Source organism: Sciurus carolinensis, chromosome 5 (assembly GCF_902686445.1).
Source record: "Sciurus carolinensis chromosome 5, mSciCar1.2, whole genome shotgun sequence".
Taxonomy (NCBI): Eukaryota; Metazoa; Chordata; class Mammalia; order Rodentia; family Sciuridae; genus Sciurus; species Sciurus carolinensis.
In genome coordinates this window covers 63832985-63848471 of record NC_062217.1, presented here as the reverse complement: position 1 = coordinate 63848471, position 15487 = coordinate 63832985, and positions in this window count along the sequence as shown.

The following is a 15487-nucleotide window of genomic DNA, read 5'->3' as shown; positions in this document are numbered from 1 at the left end:
CTGTTGTTTTTGTAATACTACAGATTAAATCCAGGGTCTTGTACTGTGTAGACAGGTAGCTTTATCACTGAGCTACATTCACAGCCCTTTTTATTTTATCTGAGGCAGGGTCTAAATTGTATAGGCAGACCTCTAACTTAAGATCCTCCTGCTTCAGCCTCCTAAGTAGTTGGGATTGCAGACCTGTGCCACTACACCTGGCTGTAGAAAACTTTTGAATCACTCAAGTTTAGCAAAAATACCTTTGTGAGTACTGAAACTTTATGTGATAATTAGAGGATATCTCATACATCTACATGCATCTATAACACTGTATATCTAAAGGTACATTTATGGATATCTAAGTTTTGTGTGTGCCTGTGTATATACATATGTATAGGAATTTTTCTCAATATGTATAACAATTTATCAATTTATATCAATTTTTACTTATATCTATATATGGCTTTGTTCAGATTTATAAGAGAAAAGTAGTCTTAACCAAGGCCTATAATTTTTTTTTCATGAAAGGAACACTTCAATATCAAATAACTGTCTTGAGGCTACTCAAGAAAACAATATAAGCACAACAAAATATTACAATCAACTAAAGAATGAAAAATGTGTCTCCGTCAATAATTTCTTTTTCAAATAACAAGGTCATATTTAACTTTTGAATTCAAGATACTGTTTAAATTATATTAATGTTTTAGATTAGTTTCCAAGAGATAACATTGTACTGAGAGAGATTATAAATGTAAACTTTGTAAATAAAATTATATTCTGCTAATTACAGTTTTCTGTAAATAGGCTTATACACAGAGAACTCTTTGGCAGAAAAGCAACATCTATTGTTAGTTGGGGTTTTTAATTTTTCTCTATTTTATCATAAATGTTCTTAAGGCAATCTGTATTTTGGTAGGAAGGTGTTGATTATCTGTCAGGGGCGGGCTCTGAGGGCCCCAGAGCCGCACCGTGGCCTGATCTCTAAGATGGCACCTGGCAGCTTGCCAGACATAGCTGCACTCATATACAAGTTTTAGGAAGTAACTCTGGTTGGCTGTTGTACATGAGGCGATCCTGGTATCTGCCTGGAGACTGTTCCTTGATAGGCTGACTTTCCTGGTAGTCTACTCTCTGATAGGCTGATGTTCTCAATATAAGTCTGAGACTTGTGGAATAAAGCCCCTTTTTTTGGTTCCTGTGATCAAGAAAAGCATACGTGTTGTGATTGCCCACCGCCTGCGGGCGGTGGGCGATCATAAGTGGTGCCGAAACCCGGGACCCTCGAGTTATAAAGAAGAAACTGATCAGGTAAATACAGGGAAAGTAAAGTACAGTCTGGCCAGGTTAAAGTTCGCTGGATAAGCGACGAGTTAAAGTTCGCTGGGTAAGTGACGAGTTAAAGTTCGCAGGGTAAGTGACGAGTTAAAGTTTGCTCGATAAGCCACGAGTTAAAGTTTGCTGGATAAGCGACAGAGTTAAAGTTCACGGGAAGCAACAAGTTAAAGTTCGCGGGGAGCTACGGAGTTAAAGTTCGCAGGAAGCAACGGAGTTAAAGTTGGCAGGAAGCAACGGAGTTAAAGTTCGCGGGAAGCGAGGGAGTTAAAGTTCGCGAGTTAAGCGACGGAGATTGTTTGTAAGTGCTTTTGCTTTTGTTTTGCTAGTTAAAGTGCTTTGCATTGTTAGTTTAATAGAGAAATATGGGCACTGAAATGTCACGAATGCGCATGGAAGGTCCCTTAAAGGATTTGCTCCGGGCCAATGGAATTCCTCTTGAAACTAAAACAGCCCGAAACTTTTTACGCACAGTAGAAGATATTGCGCCATGGTTCTTGGACGAGGGATTACTGAATATCCCTCAATGGGAGCTTCTAGGGGAGGATTTGAGAGCGACAGAGAGAGTAAAACCATTACCCCTGGGAACCATGGCCATATGGATGTTAGTTAGAGGGTGTTTAGATACTCCTAATACCAAATGCAGAGAGGCAATAAAACAAGGGGAAGAGGTTTTGGAGGAAATAAAAGAGGAAAGGTCTAAAGCATCAGAAAGGGCGTCAATAAGATCAGAGACAGACAAGGAAAATGAAACTGGGTGTGAGGATAGTTCAGATGAAGAGGAGGATTTACTATATAGAACAAAAAATCTTGCTATTACAGGATCTACTAAATCAAATGTAGCAGTTAAAAGGAGAACTCACAGACTTACGCCGTCTGCTCCCCCACCATATAATTATGAGCATTTAGGGGGACAAAAATGTTATTGTAGCCATCCTAATTCCAATTCAACAGGATGGGACTTCCTACAACAAGATGAAACAGCATTCCCAGTGTTTGAGGATCAAAATAATCAGAGATATCATCAACCTTTAGATTTTAAATTAGTAAAACAATTAAAAGAGGCTGTAATGACCTATGGCCCCCAAGCAGCCTTTACTTTATCACTTGTAGAATCCATAGGGGGAATGAATCTTACTCCTGATGATTGGGGTAACATGGCACGAGCCACGTTGTCAGGGGGGCAATATCTGGTTTGGAAAACGGCGTGGCAGGAGCATTCCAACGATACTGCACGCCGCAATGCTGCAACAGGAAATCCTCAGTGGAATTTAGAGATGCTTATGGGAATGGGAGTATTCACAGGACAACAGGCTCAAATTGGCTATAATCATGCAGTGTACATTCAGGTTTCTGCAGCCGCTGTAAAAGCATGGAAAAGTATACAAGGGAGTGGGGACTTGCAAGGTCAACTGTCAAAAGTTATTCAGGGATCAAACGAGCCATACGCTGATTTCGTAGCGAGGTTGATGCAAACAGCAGGCCGCATCTTTGGGGATGTGGATCAAGCTATGCCCTTGGTAAAACAGTTAGCTTATGAACAGGCTAATAAATGGTGTATGGACGCCATTCGTCCCTGGAAAAATAAGGATTTAAGTACATATATCAAAGTGTGTAGAGATATCAATGAGACTGTGATTCAAGGAGAAGTTATGGCAGCAGCCATTGCACAAGGATTACAAGGTCCTATAGGAGGGCCTCCAGGAACTTGTTTTTATTGTAAACAACCTGGACATTTCAAAAAGGACTGTCCACAATTAAGGGACCCTAATCGACCCCCTAGAAGACCTAAGCCTCAACTTTGTCCTAGATGTAGAAAAGGTAATCATTGGGCATCTGAATGTAGATCTATGATAGATATAGATGGAGTTCCTCTGCCCCCTCATGGACAGACAAAAAGCGGGAGTTGGGGCCCAGCTCCCCGGGGCCCCTCAAAAATATACGGGGTGATTCAACAGGTACACAGGACTCACCAACCGTTGACAAGCCAAGGAGAGCCACCACAGGGAGCACAGGATTGGACCTCTGTGCCACTGCCAGAGCAATACTAACTCCAGAAATGGGAGTCCAACCTATCCCTACAGACCTAAAAGGTCCCTTACCTCCTGATACTGTTGGAATTTTATTAGGTAGGAGCTCTAGTGCACTCAGGGGACTTATAGTTATCCCTGGAGTTATTGACTCTGATTTTACAGGAGAAATTAAGGTTCTTGCACATTCTCCTCAAGGAATTATCTCCACATCACCTGGGGAGCGCATAGCTCAGCTTTTGATTATTCCCAGCCTTCATAATAATTTTCCATCAACCACAGCAACCAGGGGAACTGCAGGTTTGGGATCTTCTGGAGTTGATTTTGCCTGTCTTACCATGGACTTAAAAAATAGGCCAATGCTTAAAATAAAGATTAAAAATAGAGAATTTTCGGGACTCCTAGATACAGGAACTGATACTAGCATTATTACCCTAAAAGATTGGCCAAAAGAATGGCCTCTACAAGTAACCGAACAAACCCTGAGGGGATTGGGAGTAGCTACTAGCCCACAAAGGAGTAGTTCTGTATTGACATGGAAAAACGATGAGGGCCAACAGGGAACATTTCAACCTTATGTCTTAGACCATTTACCTGTTAATTTATGGAGCAGAGATAATCTCATGCAAATGAATTTAGTACTCACTACAGAAGGCCATTATAGCCAAGAGGCTCAAAATCTAATGGTAAAACAAGGTCATAAATGGGACAAGGGGCTTGGCCGCTATGGCCAGGGAAATACCCAGCCAATTAGTGTTAAGGGCAATCAAGGTCGCCAAGGCTTGGGTTTTTCCTTGGGGCCACTGAACAAAAGTATGTAAAAATAACTTGGAAATCCAAGGCACCAGTGTGGGTCTCTCAGTGGCCCCTGACATTAGAAAAACTTAAAGCGGCCCAAGAACTGGTACGACAACAATTAGAAGCAAATCATATTAGACCTTCAACTTCTCCTTGGAATACCCCTATTTTTGTCATAAAAAAGAAATCAGGAAAATGGAGGCTCCTTCATGACTTAAGAGCTATTAATGCTACTATGCAGTCTATGGGGCCAACTCAGTTAGGGCTTCCAGTCCTTACTGCTTTACCAAAAGATTGGCCTACAATAATTATAGACATAAAAGACTGTTTTTTCTCTATTCCATTACATCCTCGTGATTGTGAGAGATTTGCTTTCACTCTCCAATCTCTAAATCATCAACAACCTAATCAACGATATGAATGGGTTGTTTTGCCACAAGGTATGACCAATAGCCCCACTATGTGTCAAATTTATGTTGATCAGGCGTTAAAGCCCATTCGACAAAAATACTCCAAACTTATTATCTATCATTATATGGATGATATATTATTATGCCACTCTGAGGAAGATATTTTAAAGGATATTTATTCTGAATTAATAGAACAACTCAAATTATGGGGACTCATTATAGCCCCTGAAAAGGTTCAAGTCTGTAATACACAAGAATTCTTAGGAGCCCAATTAAACAGGGCTGTAGTAAAGCCACTAAAAACTGTCATCAGGGTAGATCATCTAAAAACATTAAATGATTTTCAAAAGCTACTAGGGGATATAAATTGGATTCGTCCATATTTGAGGCTTTCCACAGGAGAACTACTTCCTCTTTTTAATATCTTACAAGGGGATCCCCATCCCACATCTCCCAGAGAGCTCACTCCTGAAGCACGTCTGGTTTTGAATATTATACAAAAAAGATTAGATGAGGCTCAAGTAGATCGTATTGATCTCTCTCAGCCATTACAATTCATTGTTATTCCTAACAAGAAACTACCCACTGGAGTCTTTTGGCAAGAGGGTCCCTTGTTTTGGGTCCATGTAGCCTGTTCACCCAATAAAACTCTCTTACCCTACCCTGAAGCAGTAGCTCAAGTAATCCTAAAGGCACTTAAATCATCTATCACAGTGTTTGGAATTCATCCAGCTACTATCATTATTCCCTATGATAAGCATCAACTTTCTTGGTTATGTAATTTCATGGATTCTTGGACTGTTGTTAGATGCTCCACTCAAGCTAACTTTGATATTCACTATCCTAAACATCCTTATACACAATTTTGTAGTAATAATTCTGTAATATTCCCAAGAGTTACCAGACAACAACCTATTCCTAAGGCTCCTGTGATTTTCACTGATGGATCCAAAACAGGGACTGGAGCTATTTGTTATCAAGATAAAGTCCAAACATTCCTTTTCCCTAACTCTTCTGCTCAACAAACAGAACTCTTAACAGTTCTTGAAGTTTTTAAAATGTTCCCTAATATTCCATTCAATGTTTACTCAGATAGTTTATATGTAGTTCAAGCTCTCAGTAACTTAGAATGTGCAGGGCTCATTGCCTCAAACTCTGCTATTTTTCATCCTTTACGGACTTTACAACAAATGATTTGGGATCGTTATAATCCTTTCTTTATTGGACATATCAGAGCTCATACCAATTTACCTGGACCTTTAGCCCTAGGGAATAATGTAGCAGACATAGCAACTAAGGATCCCCACATTTTTTCTGCGTTTGAGGCAGCAAAAAATTATCATCAACAATTCCATGTTAATTCTACAACATTGAAACTGAAGTTTCCCATTACTAAAGAAACTGCACGTGCTATTGTTAAATCTTGTGGCCAGTGTACAGTCCTCCATCATCCACCTTCTATAGGAGTAAATCCTAAAGGACTGTTACCTAATCATCTATGGCAAATGGATGTTACTCACATTCCTGAATTTGGTAACCTTAAATATGTACATGTATCTGTAGACACATGTTCAGGTATCATCTTTGCGTCGCTACACAGCGGAGAAAAAGTCAAAGATGTCATTTCCCACTGTCTCCAGGCTTTCGCAGCCTGGGGACTTCCTAAACAACTTAAAACGGACAATGGCCCTGCTTATACTTCAACCTCTTTTAACCAATTTCTCACTAAATTTGAAATAACTCTAACCACAGGTATACCTTATAACCCACAAGGACAAGGTATTGTTGAACGTGCACATCTCACCCTCAAAAATACTCTTTATAAACAAAAAGGGGGAATAGGGGAGACCTTCAGGTCCCCTAAAGATAAACTTTCTCTTTGCCTCTTTATTTTAAATTTTTTAACTCGATAATGAGGGTCGCTCTGCCACTGAGAGACATGGCAATCATAAACAACATGATAGAGTGACGGTAAAATGGAAGGATGTTCTTACAGGACAGTGGAACGGCCCGGACCCAGTGCTTTACTGGAGCCGCGGCTCGGTTTGTGTGTTTCCACAGGATAAAACATCGCCTATTTGGGTTCCTGAGCGACTAACTCGACCAGTGCCAACGCTACCAACAAGTAACTCAGACTCCTGATGACCATGATGCTTGTAGCCTTTCCCCCCTTGAACTAACTTACAACCTCTTTTCAGTCTCTTAGGAGGAACAGTTCAATTATGTACCTTTCCACCTACCCCAGTTTGTGTGTTTCCCCCTTTTATGTTTCTGAACTAACGAAACAACCACTTCTCTCAATTGTACTTCAGATTTATGCTATCTCTCTCAATGTTGGAATGCTTCTAGGTTCCCGCTGGCAGTCTTAATGTGTGTTCCTACCTTCCTACCAGTCCCAGTCTCTGTTACAGATGCGGAATTGCCAGTGTTACTATCAAGAAACAGGAGAGAATTTGGCATCACAGCGGCTATGGTCACTGCAATAGTGGTTTCTGCAACAGCAGCACTAGCAACTGCCATACCTACAGCAACAGCAGTCAATCACTTGGCCGAAAATACAGCTGCAGCCTTACAGACTAAAGAGACCCTAAACCAACATCTAACAGCAGGCTTTACTCTTTGTAAATCAAAGAGTGGACTTACTATAAGAACAAGTGGATATCTTGCAAGAACTTTTGGGACTGGGATGTGTTTATCCTTTAAGAGCAGTGTGTGTCACCCCTATTGCTTATAATAACCTTAGCTCTATGGTTAAGTTATCTAAAAATCTCTCTGTCTACCTTACTGGTAATTGGTCATCTACGTTTGATACTCAGAGTCAATGCCACCAGGGTTCAGTTACATCGGTATCCAAGATGTTCTCTTTGGTATCTAAAGCCCTGGGATTGACAAAACAGTGGGCTGGAACAGTAGCTGTTCTGATTATTATCTGCTTAGGGATAGCCTATGTTATACGCAGCCAAATCAGAGCTTGCCAAGATGCCCGACATCATCAATGGGCTATAGTACAGGCTTTGATAGCCATTGAGACAGGCACATCCCCCCAAGTATGGCTAAGCATGCTGGACCAGTAGTCAAAGACAGGTAAGATCCGTGGAAATGCATACCAACCTAAGACAGGATTCTGACGCCTGGAGGTCAGAATTCCAATGACGGGTAAGGATGTAATTTGCCATGGACAACCTAAGACAGGCATGGTCCCAAGTCATCTTTTCTTTATTTAAAGAATAAGGGGGAGATGTCAGGGGCGGGCTCTGAGGGCCCCAGAGCCGCACCGTGGCCTGATCTCAAAGATGGCGCCTGGCAGCTTGCCAGACATAGCTGCACTCATATACAAGTTTTAGGAAGTAACTCTGGTTGGCTGTTGTACATGAGGCGATCCTGGTATCTGCCTGGAGACTGTTCCTTGATAGGCTGACTTTCCTGCGGGCGGTGGGCGATCATAATTTTCTTTGCTTACAGTAATCATACAATCATGCATCAGGCTGTCATAAAGCAAACATGGGAATTTAGCACCATGATTAGTCTCTAAAGATATAAGAATGCAAATGTTAGTAAGATATATAGAATACGAGGGGCCGGGGAGATAGCTCAGTCGGTAGAGTGCTTGCCTTGTAAGCACAAGGCCCTGGGTTTGATCCCCAGCACCCAAAAAAAAAAAAAAGAAAAGAAAAGTAAGATATATAGAATACGAACAAGAAATATGAAGAAAGCAAATAAAAACCATGTAAGTATAAAAATGTTACATTGTCAGGTGTACATTATCAAAATAACACAATTCTGAAAATAAAGCAGTTTACAGAGGAAACCAAAACTGACTAAAGAATTTGGGTCAATTTGTTGCTCACTTCAGGTAAGGGATGTCACACCTACATGCTTTACGTGTTCATAATCACTGTGAAGGAACAGATCTCTTCAGAAAATCATTCGTCTTGATTACTGAAGTGCTTGCTACTTTTTCTACCTTCTTTTATTTTCCTCATGCTTCCTCCTTCATTTATTCATCCTGTCAAATCATATTAGTTAAAGTGCTACCCATTTATTCAGATCCTACCACAACTACCTCCTTCCTTACGTTAGCCCACAAGCATTATTACAGAGTTTATCACATTCCGAGTCAATGTCTGAAAATATCTGTTCAGCACTAATTAGGTGTCCTATATGAAGTACTTTCTTAGAGAGTTCTCAGCATTCAGGTTTTTGCAGTTTGGCAATCTGATACCCCCAATTAGTTGTTCATAACTCAAAGGCAGGCATCACTATTAATCCAATCAGAATATTGTATGTTTTTCAAATTGCCTTCATTCTCTCTTCTCATCACCTGTAGCTGGCACTCTTATGTATATCTGTTCCAAATTGCTACCTTTCTTTCTTTGCTACTTATCTCAGAGAAATGCAAAACTGTGCATATCATACTGTGAGGAACATGATCACCAGTCCAAACCCAAAGAATGGACTACCAGACACAAGGTACAGCAAAAAGTGAGGCTTGACTTTAATGAATGTCTTGCAAGATCTGGTGCCTGGTAGTCAGGAACATACAGATTAGATACAAGCAGCATTTACTCCCCTAGAGCCCAAGGTCCCCTCCCAGTTCCTCACTGACTGAGTACTGTGGGTGTGCAGTCTTCCCCCAGGTCACCTAGGTATTACTGTCTCCTGTTTGGATTATTTAGTTGAACCCATCTCCTTTGCTCTCTCTGCCAGAAAAGATTCCTTGGATTGAGTGCCTTTTGGCAAGTACACCGTATATCTCTGCTGGTCAGGTGGTGGGATGGACTTCCTTCTCACCTCCTGTTTATCAAGGGATGTGAATTTTTATACTCTGGGGTCAACTGCTTGTAACTTTTCATTCTGATCTTCCCTCCACTGTATTTCTTAAATTTGAAGTAATTCTACATTTAACTCTAAATACTGTATTTTGGAAATGGACCACAGGAATTTTTACTAAAGATTATAGAGGGATTCTTAGAAACACAAACAAGCACTTTGTGATCCTTTTGCCAACATGTTACATAAACATAAGGACCAATGGGTTATCTGGGCAAACCAAATATGGATTCTCTTTTTCTTACTCATTCAACATTTTTAAAATCTTTTAGCAGAATTTTCATTATTTAAAAAGAAATAAAGTAGCAAAATAAAGTCAACATAGCAAAGGTGATCAGATTTTTTGTGTCAAAGACCTTGGATGCAGTAAAAGTTTCTCTTACTAATTAGTAAAATGCTCTTAGGCAAGATGCTGGGCATTTTTCTCTACATCAGAATCTCCATCTGAAAGATAGATGCTGTATTCCATTATCTTTAAATTCTCTTCTAGCTAAAATTGATGGTTTAAAAAGGCAGTTATTATTACTGTAAGTTACTGTAACTTACAAACTATTTTCTTTAAGATTGTATTTCCTTAACTGGTTTGTAGCACACAGCAGGCCTCTTAGGAGGCTGACAGGAGATTGTAAATTGTAGGCCAGACTCTGCAATTTAGCAAGACCCTCAGCAACTTAGCCAGACCCTGTCTCAAAATAAAAATACAAAGGCCTGGGAATATAACTCAGTGATAAATCAATCCTGGGTTCAATCTCCAGTACCAATAAAGAAATAATAAACAAATGAAATAAAACAAAATTGTAGTTCCATTTCTTCAACCCTTAATATCTATATATGATGTTTTTATAAATATGTTAGACTCGTGTGTCCCTTTTGTTACAAGAGCTTGGTCCTTGTTCCCAATGCCAATCCAATAATTAGGACATGGTTTTGAGAAAAAGGAAAGATAATTTTTAATGCTTTGCTAGTAAAGGAGAAGAACAGGGGACTCCTACCCAAAGGCTGTGATTCTGCCCATCAGGGGGAATATGTTATATATTTCTGTATATACCTAAATCTACAGAATATACCAGAAAAATAGTACTGATATAGAGCTTTCTGTATGTATATTTTGTGATTTTATTCTATCTTAAGTTCTATATCAGTACTATTTTTCTGTTATATTCTGTAAATTTAAGTATATACAGAAATATATAATTTTAAAGTACTTTGGAGCTATTAATTAATTCTACTTGGTGATTGTTTTAGTCAATTTTTTTTTTTCACATAACCAAAAGACCTGACAAGAAAAACATAAAGGAAAAAAAGTTTATTTGGGACTCACTGTTTCAGAGATCTCAATTCATAGACTGCCAACTCTATTCCTTGGCATGTTATGGTGAAAAGGGTGTGGTTGAAAAAAAGCAGTTAAGGATATGGCAATCAGGAAGCAGAAAGAGATAAAGCTGCCTCACCAGGAACAAAAAATATACTCCAAAGGCATGCCCCCCATGACCCACCTCCTCCAATCACACACTACCTACCTAGAGTTACACCCACTTAATTTGTATCAATGGATTAATGCACTGATTATATTAAAGCTCTTATAACTCAGTCATGTCATCTCTAAACTTCCTTGCATCATTTGGTGGGAAGAAAAGAGCCAAAATGCTAACAAAAGAAAACACAGAAATGTCATCTCTTTTTCAGCACAGGATAATGAATAGTGGAAGATGTACACAGAACCACAACACCTCTTAAAAGGTACCATGTAAAGTTATTCACATTCTACTCTCCTTGATGTAGTGTGACAATTAAAGGAACAGAAGAAAAAAATCACTAACAACAAAAACAGCAAGAAGAACACATGAAAAGATTAGGCACCAAAAAATTTCCAAATCACATTATAACCTCACATTCTCACTTCTAAATTATCTTTTCTCAGCAGGGTGGAAATGGAGATTCAAACTGCATAACCTTTCATCCAACAACACCATTGCTATGCTACTGAGAAGGCTTAAGTAACTTCATTCTTCTTACAAAACCTGATGTTGATATTTGGCAGCTTCTAATCTGGCTGAGTGCCCTGACATGAATTGCAGATTCTCTGCTCCTTTTGAGAGGAGTTTGAGGAAAATGAAAGCAGATACAAACAAAGGCATATGGAGCCCAGGAGCCAAACAGCATGAGGGTCCTCTCTACCGGAGCGGATTTGGCAGTCTTATACTGTTTTAAGGAAGAAATGTGATTTTGTAATTCGACAGTCACTAACTCAAACAAACTATATCTGTGGCTGTATTTTGCTTTTGTTATATTTACAAGATGTCCTTTGAATATCAATTAATATTAAGTGGCTGATCTGGTTCACTATTGGTTTGGATTACCATTTTTAAAGACAATTATGGAATTTTAAGTTTGAAACAAAACAATATTTTAGAGAAATGATTACGACTACTCTTCTGCCCAGGATGCAAGGTATTGGACCTTAGCTTTTAGTTTGTGGGAAGGTTTTTAATGTTGGGAGAGGCTTTTATTTTTTCAGGGGAAATTTTTACATTTGAGCCTTTGGCTTTTTATTCCTGAGTTCCATGAAAGACGTGTAAGCCAGCTCTTAAGCCTTAAGGAAGGATGCTTATGCTGTCAGGAGAAGTGCTGGGCACCAGCTTGGCAGTCACTTGCCCTCACAAAATGCTCACAAGGGACCACTTGATGCATTGCAGTCTCCCGATCACATGCCATATGGGTGAGGGAATGGGACCCATCAGAGGGATGGACTGGCTGCAAAATAAAAACTATGGAAGTAATATATCAGAATATAAGACAAAGGTGAGAATATTTTTAAAGCAAGGGCATGACTGATTGAGCTCCCCAGAGGATCTGCTCTAATGAAGAAGCCCAGCTTGCTTTATTTATGGTAGGACAGATCAAAGGGGATCAGTTGGTATAAGGTATCATTGTGGGAGGAGTCTTGTTTCCATGCTTTATAGTGTGTCAGGGGTCTTGCAGTAAACAGACTATTTGGTATTTGGTTCTTGGTGGGTTACTCAGATCCCCTGGAGCTGTGTTTGAATTTGAGCTGAGCTAGAACTTGAGTTGGGCATTCCCATACCAGGGGTTCTGCCTTGGAGTTCCCCAAACAGGGCTTCCCTGTCTAATGGCTACAATGTCGCTCATTTCACACATGGCTCACAAATGGCTTTCTGCACTGCAGTGTTCTGCAAGACAGACCTTGTAAAGCTTAACAACTAGCAGAACCCAATTGAGATCTTATAAGCAAAGGCTTACTGCTGGAGGCTTAGCAAGCAAAAAGTATGGACACTTCCAGACTACCTTATGCAAAGGCTAAGTGCTTGTGACACTGCAAGCTAACACCTGTACTGTTAGCTGGTGCAGCGGCTTTACTATGCACATTTTCACTGCTTACTTCCCAAGTTCAGCATTTCCTAAGCAAGCATTGATGAAGTAATGATTCTACTTTAAGCAAAACAGCACCTTAACTCCTTTACATTCCTTTAGATATTGTTTCACAAGATGTTTTGGCAGCTGAATTCCATATCTTAGAGCACCAGGGATGGACTACCTTTAAATTGTAAATACCAAACCCATATGGAGAAGTAAAGCAAAATTAGCAGCTCCAAATCTTTTTTATGTTCCTGTTAAAGAAGGAAACCACAAACGTGTATGCTCTGAGTCTTCCGGCTAGTGCAAATACCCACATTAATTCAAGTTGGTTCTGAATTGCTTCACTTGACATATGAAATGTGATTCTGCAGGAGGCAGATTTCTTCTACATACACATTTCCACAAGAAGCAACAGAAGAAATGGCCATGGGCTACAAGATTGAAAATATACTCTCACAAAAGAATATTGGGTTTCTAGATGAAGCCCAAAGTGAATGTAGAATGGGGTTTCAGAAACCTGAGACACAAAGAAGAAATGAAAATTAAGAAGTAGTGCACAATGGTAATGTAGGTGTGCTAGACAGCATTAACCTGTTGATGGGCTATTCCTTCCCAAGTCTATTTTCACAGGTCAATTTTTTTTTTTTTTTTTTGAAAGTGAGCAGGAAAGAAGGATGCTTGACTGGGTTTGCTGGAGCTGTCTTAACTAAGTGCCACAAACTGGATGGTTCAAAAAGCAGATATATACACATTTTCTGTCAGTTCCAAAGACACAGAAATCAGAGATAAAAGTATTGACAGGCCTCATTTCTTCTGAGTCTTTCTGGTTGGCTTGTGGATGGCTCTCCTCTCCCTGTTTCTTCATATGGTCTTTCCTGTGGACTGACTATATCCAAATTTCTTCTTGATGGAACATCAACCTTGAATTAGGAACTACCCACATGATCTCCGTTTACCTTAATAACCTCTTTAAAGATCCTATTTCTATAGTTACATTCTCAGTCACTGGGGATTAGGAGTGCAGCGCGTGAATTTTGCAGGCACATTTTGGACTATAACAATGCTACTTGTGAATGTTTCTTCAAAATTTCAATAATACCATATTTTTCATACTTGATCATGGTTGTCCTTTCTTTCCCTAGGACTAGTTTACTGACATTGGAATCTCAAATAACTTGCAGAGCACAATGATATTTAAGAATTAAAAGCAATGGAAGAGTTTGAAGACTTCACTCTCTCCCTTACAAGTCGCTGACTCTTAGACCTGACCTTCCAAAGCTGTTCACCTTCTATGACTGGAGTTAACATTAGATACAAGTCTTTTAGATTGACTTTTATAGCAGAGACAACTCATTCTCAGAGAGAATATGAAAAAGCCATAGAAATGGAAAGTGTCAGAGTCAGGGTTAAACCAAACCAGTTTAAATATTAAGACATTAAAATTCTAGAATGCTGTTTTGTAAATACCCCCAATGTTTTGATCTATTCTAAAATATTTTAGGCAGTCTTATGTGCTAAGCCTTCAATTCAAAAATCACAGAATATAAATCACACTGATTTTAAAGTGTTGCTGTATGATTTGTGAACGTTTATGGAGAGCTTCTGAAGACAAGATTTTGAATCTTTATTGTGTTCTGCTCTACCCTATATTCTGCAATTATATAAACACTATCACATTTAGCTTTTTTCCTGCTGTTACTAAAATATCTGACCAGAACAATTTTAGGAGGAGAAGTTTATTTCAAGGTTCATAGTTTCAGAGGTTTTAGACCATAGAAGGCTAACTCCATTTCTCAGGACTTGAGATGAGACTGCACATGACGTTGGAAGAGTGTGGCAAAGGGAAACAGTTCACATCATCAGGAAGCAGACAGAGAATCCACTCTCCAGATACAAAGTATGTACCCCATAGCCACACCCTAATTCCCATCCTCCTCCAGTCACACCCTACCATTTCAATTAATCCCATCAGGGATTAACTCACTGATTGGGTTAAGACTCTTACAACCCAATTATTTCTCCTCTAAACCTTCCTCCATTTTCTCACATGTGAGCTTTTCAGGGACACCTCACATCCAAACCATAACAAATGTACATAAAATATGACATGTGTCTATTTCTTGAAATACACTAAAATCCTAAAACCAAATGATTTATCTACAAACTGACACAAAGACAATTAGAAATATCCATGTAGTTGGAGAGTTAGCTTTCTAAAATGAAAGTGTTATTAATATGGCATTTAATTGTCTTCAACCTAGTCTTCATTTTGTAGTATTCCTAATTAACAACCAAAGAATCACTATCTTTGCCTACCTTTTGCAAACTTAATTTGTTTAAAAGATACCAAAGACACAGCCAACTTGAAATTTGTAATTTATCTGAAGAAATTTGAAATAATGGTTTTGTCAATAAAGAAAATAACTTGACCAGGAATTTTAGAAAATATGAAAAAGAGACCTACTAACCCACATTTAATGTTAATAGTTTGAATGTAAAATATTTTAATTTTATATGCTTTTAATATCATATATTAATAGCAAGACCCTTATTTTTTCCCCAATCCTTATATATTCCTGATCTTAAAGTGATTCATCCTCTGATACATTTCTACTGGTTTTTAAATTTATTTGTTTATTTATTGCTACTTACAAGTGAATTAAGGAAGTTTCTACTCCTAGTGGACTAAAAAGAATTTGGTGAAATTGGTGGTTTGAAGGTTTG